This window comes from Aquarana catesbeiana, linkage group LG13, assembly GCF_042186555.1.
Source record: "Aquarana catesbeiana isolate 2022-GZ linkage group LG13, ASM4218655v1, whole genome shotgun sequence".
NCBI lineage: Eukaryota > Metazoa > Chordata > Amphibia > Anura > Ranidae > Aquarana > Aquarana catesbeiana.
Window position 1 is genome coordinate 6,105,857 of NC_133336.1, and position 6,556 is coordinate 6,112,412.

General features: G+C 50.4%; 1 long non-coding RNA gene across 1 annotated transcript; it reads right to left on the minus strand.

Annotated features, from left to right (window-relative positions):
• Nucleotides 1-429: 429 nt before the first annotated feature.
• On the minus strand, nt 430-6,170 carry LOC141117675 (uncharacterized). Its single transcript, XR_012237196.1, has 2 exons — nt 5,149-6,170; nt 430-1,474 (listed from the first exon to the last, which is right to left on the minus strand). It is a non-coding gene; the product is annotated as an uncharacterized lncRNA (long non-coding RNA).
• Nucleotides 6,171-6,556: the final 386 nt, after the last annotated feature.

Sequence of the window (6,556 nt, forward strand, 5' to 3'; positions counted from 1 at the left end):
TAGTTATTCGTATCCCTTACTGTGGATGCACATACTTCCAATTGTTATGCACTTTATTTAGATTACTGCTAGTCACTGATGTTTTTTATCATTTTTCAATAATATTGCCATTCACGTTTCAGCATATTGATTCCACCTTATTATTATTGTTGCCACCATTTATGCTGTACCTATACTAGTACTAAGTTCTTAGGTGTTATTTATATTATATGCACCACCGTTTTAGCCATTCCACTAGTCCTATTATTACCATCATTGTATATATATTTTTTAACATAAGCTACGCATCCAAGTTTTATTTGTTCATGCACCTAGGATTAGCGCATGACCAGTGTAGGAACTAATGTCCCCAACTTCCACTACCCACTCTTTATTTACTACTCCCCTTTCCCTTTCTTATCTATAATGATTAGATAACGCACACAGGAGTTGTTTTGGAGTAAAACCGGCCATAGCAGCCTCCTTTATTATAAAATATAAAACCAACTTTTAAATAACTTTAAATAACTCTTTTAATGAACATTTTGTACAACTATGTATAACTTTTAACTGACAGTTCTTACACCTCCCAATCTTTGGTCTTCTGATGGCACTCTTAACTTCATCTCCTCCATTTTAACAACTTCACCAAACACCATACACTGCGGTACATAATTTTTACCATACCAGGCCACCAGCCGTATTTAAAAACAGCTCGGTGACAACACCCTTCCCGCAGTGTAACATCTGTCTTCCAGCCTCGCCTTCCGCTGTAAGAACAGAACACACCAGAGGGGCCCAGAATACTGAAAGCCCCCCACCATTTACCATCACCTCTTTGCATTTTACCACCATCAGAGACCAAAGATGCCGCCACAGCCCGCAAGGATGACCCCTTAGCCTTAAGGGCACCTCCACACCCGCAATGCCCTCTCAATGCCATCTTGAAGCCCGAGAGCCCAAAGATCAATGCCTACTGCGGTAAGGTGCACCCCATCTCCCCTTAGGTACATCCCCACATTAACCTCCAACTCCGTGTGCCTCACCACCAATCCCCCATTATTAACCACAAACTTTCCAATTGCCTTGTTTACTTTAATTCTCGCTTTGTTGATCCTAGGTACCGATCTAGCCATGCGCCATGACGTCCTTGCCACTATGTCAGACCAAACTATGATCATGCCCGGGAAGGCCACCCGAAGTGCCAAAAAATCACACTTGACGGCCGACACCAGTTCCCTGGTAGATCGGACCCCCAGATCATTCCCTCCTGCATGTATCACTAAAACATCCGGGGGTCTATCGAGTCGAGTGTATCGTTCAAATTCCTGAACCACTCTACCCCACCCCATGCCTGGAAAGCCCAACCAGCGAATACATGCCTCCCTCCTGGAAATCCCCAGTTGCCTGCCTTCTGGTCTGACGTCCCCCCTTTTTGCACCCCAGAAAACATAGGAGTGCCCCAAGATCCAAACGAGGCGTGGTTGACCCCCATCTGCAAAGACATAACACAACAAAAGACAAATTGAAACATGTGAACTTCCCCTACCCCTGTCCTCAAATGCATGTAATCATAAAATATCTATGTATATTATTATTTTTTTTTTTTTTATATCGCATCTGATGACAATTGAGGGCGCACATAAGACTGGAACCTCCTGGATTCCCACCTCCCAATCCTCTTGATTGCTGCCTCATCCAACCCACACCTGGCAGCTTCAGTAGCCGCCCCGATATGGAAGGAGTGTGAGGCGAATTGCCTACTATCCAACCCTGTAGCCCCAATGCATTTTCTAAACACTGCAATGAATTGAAACCTAGATAAGAAAGTTCTATCTTCATGCACAAACAACGGCCCTTCCCCGACCGGGCGAATTAGCAGAAATTCCTCAACTACTTGAACCGGGCAAATTCCCGACCCTGGTAACCTGAACAGTTGCACTTTTACCCCTTTTCCGGCTTGGTCTGTTTTTGACCTGCCCAGTTTCAGCAACACCCTATCCCGTTTTACTTCCACATCCTGCATCTTCAAACCCCCTGCTACTTGTTTTGCTGGACTCACCAACTCGCCAACCCGAAATGCTCCAAAAAACGCGATAGAAAAAACCGCCTTAAACAAAATCACTTCATAACCCGACTTACATATCCCACCTAACTTATTACACAATACCTGTAATAATGAAAAAGATACCGGCCTCCTCGAATCCTTCTTCGCATGGCTCTTCCTATAACCTTTTAAGGCCTGTTTTACCCAGAAATCCTTGGTAAAATCAGTCAGGCCCTGTAACTTGAATAGAAAGGCCAACCCCGCCAATTTCCGCTCAATTGCGGACACTGAACCACCCCCTTCCATGTGTCGTGACACAAAATACACTACCAACAACCTCAAGTCCTGTTCTCCCAGCCCGGCGTCCGCCAGCCGTGTAAACGTGGCCCATTCCGACCATACTTTTTCATATGCCGCCCATGTCGACCCACTCACCGATTTCCTGATCCATCCTGCGGCGATTCCAATACCGTCTCCCAAAGCCACCCCGGACAAGGAATCCCCTCTGTTTCCGCGGCGGGCGCCAGCTCCCTGAATCTGTCCCACTGGAACCGAGACAAGGAATCAGCCAAAGTATTATCTACGCCCGGGATATGCACAGCATATAGAAAAACATTAATTTGTAAGCACCTCAAAACCAGGTGACGCAACAATCGTATTACCGGCGGGGATGATGCCGATAGCCGATTGATGACCTGAACTACCCCCATATTGTCACAATTTAAACGTATTTTCAAGTTCCGCCATCTCTCCCCCCACAATTCCACTGCTAATACCACCGGGAATAATTCCAAAAGCACCAGATTCCGAGTAAATCCCGACTCTACCCAAAAATCAGGCCATGCCTCCGCACTCCACTGCCCTTGGAAAAAAGCCCCATACCCCGTAGATCCCGCGGCGTCCGTCACCAAATCCATGTCACAGTTACTTACCGGTCCTTCCATCCACACCGAGCGCCCGTTGTAGCTTTCCAGGAACGTGTGCCACACCTTCAAGTCCTCCCTATGTTCCCTGGTAAGCCTGATAAAGTGAGTCGGAGACTGTATCCCCGCTGTGGCAGCTGACAACCGGCGGCAAAAAACTCTACCCATTGGAATAATGCGACACGCAAAATTCAACTTACCTAAAAGGGATTGTAATTGCCGCAGCTGCACTTTCCTCTGTCCCATCAAATCCCTGACATCCCTTTTTAACCCGTCCACCTTATCCCCTGGCAACCTGCACTCCATGTCTCTGGTATCTATTTCGATGCCCAAAAAACTCAACACTGTCGTCGGGCCCTCTGTTTTATCCGCTGCTAATGGTACCCCAAACTTACCTGCAATGTGTTCCAAGGTTGCCAACAGAATCGCACACCCCTTGGACTCACGAGGCCCCACGCAGAGAAAGTCATCCAGATAATGAATCACAGAATCCATCCCTGACACATCCCTAATCACCCATTCAAGAAATGAGCTAAACAGCTCAAACTTGGCGCAAGATATCGAGCAACCCATTGGCAGGCACTGATCGACGTAAAACTCCCCCTGCCAACAGCAACCCAACAGCCAAAAGCTGTCTGGATGTACTGGAAGCAAACGGAATGCCGCCTCAATGTCTGCTTTTGCCATGAGTGCCCCCTGACCGTAATGTCTCACCCATCCCACCGCTGCATCGAACGATGTGTACGACACTGAACAATCTTCAGGATTGATACCATCATTCACAGACGCCCCTTTTGGAAACGAAAGGTGGTGAATAAGGCGAAACCTGTTTGGTTCCTTTTTAGGCACCACTCCCAACGGTGACACTACTAAATTCTGTAACGGCTTAGTTGCGAAAGGCCCACTCATTCGCCCCAACGCAACCTCCTTGGCCAGTTTTTCCGAAACCACCCCAGGATTCTGCAGTGCAGACCGCAAGTTCTTGGCCATCGGAGGTATAGCTGTCAGAGAACATGGAATTCTGAAACCCACTGAAAAACCCTCCCCCAACTCCCTCGCTGCCTCTCTGTCCGGGTACCTATTTAAAAAAGGCCGCATCCTTACCTCCTTCACTGGCGTTATCCCTCTTCTGAGCAGGTTCCCCTGTCTTCTTTCCTCTTTTGAAGCAGCGTGACAACGCGTGGTTCCCCCCACATCCTGAGCATTCATGTTTAAAACGACAGGATCCCCCAAACTTGCAGGATCCTTCGTTAAACTGCCAACACACCCCAAATTTTTTCCCGGCCGGGAGTCCAGAGGTAGACGATCCCCCGGCCCCCCCATGAAAAGGCTGGTTTGGTGCCCTGGCGGAAGACATCAAACGCATCCATAAGCTTATATCCTTATGGTCCCACCTAAGAGCCGGCCTCACCGCCCTGCGTTGCCTAAATTGCTCATCGTATCGAAGCCACGCAGTGCCCCCATACACCCTATGTGCCTCGCCTATGGCATCCATGTAGCAAAACAACGCAGAGCAATGCTCTGGGTTCTTTTCGCCAATTACACTCGCCATAATGGCGAACGCCTGCAACCAATTACTAAAGGTCCTAGGGATCAGACGATACCTTCGCTTCTCCTCATCCTCTTTTTTGGAATCGTCCGGCTTTACCCTATCCAAGTTGAACTTCTCTAACGGTAACAAGGAAAAAATTTCCACATACTCACCTTTTACTATTTTCTCCCGCACTTCTTGTTGTAAGTGTGCTCCCAGCGGGCCTTCATAGCAGACGTACACTTCGCATTTAGCCGCATCCGCTATCCTGACCACATCCTTCCTGACCGCCACTGCAGATTCCCCCGTGGCGGTGTTTTCCGCCACCCCGGCGTCTGAGTCGGCGACAGCCTCACCCCTTGTCCCCGTTGTTCCCCCAACACCCGACTGCTCCACCTGCCCTCCAACCCACCGCGCCACTATTGCTGGCGCCGTCTGGTTGGTTGCAAATCGTTGCACCAAATCCCTTAATCCTCCCAACAATTCCTGCAATGTTCCCCCTGTCCCAGCGGCGACAGGCTGAACGCCCGTCCCCCTTAAGCCAGGCGATCCCCCCGCCACGGCCCCTAGAACTCCCCCAGGAGCCATGGTGTCCCCCCCATCACCCCTATCTAACCAATTACCACCATCAACATTGATAACAGAATCAGTTAAAACATGTGACTCACCAGGCTGACTGGGTCTGCTTCCCATCGCCGCTGCACTGGATCCTCCAGAAGGCGCGATGTCCTGGCGCACGTCCTCATCCGAACCCGACAGCTCTCCTTCCGACCGAACTTCCGTGGCTTGGAGCATCGGCGTGAGTAACCTCCCAGGTGAAGCTTGCCTAGGGGCTGTGGATTCCCATCTTGTGGCTGTTCTCCCCCTTTCCTTGCGACCACCTGCTGCTGTGCTCTGCTGTCCCACACTGCTGTCTCCTCTGCTGGCCCCTGGACCTCTCCTACTGTCTTCCACTGGCTCTCTTCCGATCCTGGCTGCATAGGGGCTGCCAGCAGCGTCTGGTAGCTGGGTAGCTGACCTCCAGCCGTGCCCCTGCTCCTCCCCCGTCGGATCTCCCCCCTAGCAGATGCCTGTGCTGTGGGGGGGACCGTTCTGCTGCTGTCCTGTCTTCTGGGTGGCGAAGCCCGGGCGCCATAACGGCCCGAAGCCCCGCCCCCCGCGCTCCGCCGTTGTGGAGGATTCCGCCCGGTCCCCCCAGGGGTGACGGCGGCCACCCGTTTTGCTGGTGGGGCCGACGGGTCCGTTCCCGGGCTCCTATTAGGGCGAGCTGTTCTGGATGAGGGGCCTGGTGAAAAACGCTCAGGCGGCCTAGACCGCCTGGCGCGTGGCGTCGCTTCCCCCCCCCCGCCGGACCCCCCCGCTTCGTCTAGGAGCAATGGAGCTACCTGAGCCTGTAGCCATTCCTGTCCCCTCGTGGCCGCCGCCGTCCTCAGCCTTGCTAGGATCAAATCAATGTCTGCCATGCTGCTGCAAAAGCTTCTCTCCCCCTGTGTCAACTTCCCCTTTGTCTGTCTCCTCACACTGCTCCTGCTTAAACCCCGCCTATTCCTTTTATATCTCTCCACCCCTAAAGTTAACTTCAATCCCCTCCCTCTTACTTCCTTTCCATTTTTAACCCTCCGTTGTCTCCTGTTCCACCTTGTCATGCCCAGCCCTTCATTACCATTCCATATTTCCATTACCATTCCGGGCTTCCCTGCACCACCCATTTGCAGATTTATTTATAAGGTCAGGTGTTTACCTTTATCGGTGCATGCAGCTTTTCCATTTCTAGCCGATTTCATATGTGATAGCGCGGGAATAATCTACTTCTATGTTTGTGGGGGACTGTATCAAATGCCTTTGCAAAATCCAGATACACCACATCCACAAGCCTTTCCTTATGTAGATGGCAGCTCACTTCCTCGTAGAATGATAACAAGTTGGTCTGGCAAGAACGATCCTTCATGAATCCTTGCTTACAATCTTTTTCCCCAGTTCCTGAAAATGTGAGATCTGAGTTGAATCCACAACCCTGTAAATCTATTTTCTGTGTTTCTATAGACAACATCGAAGAGTTCTGCCGTCAGCTGTCTT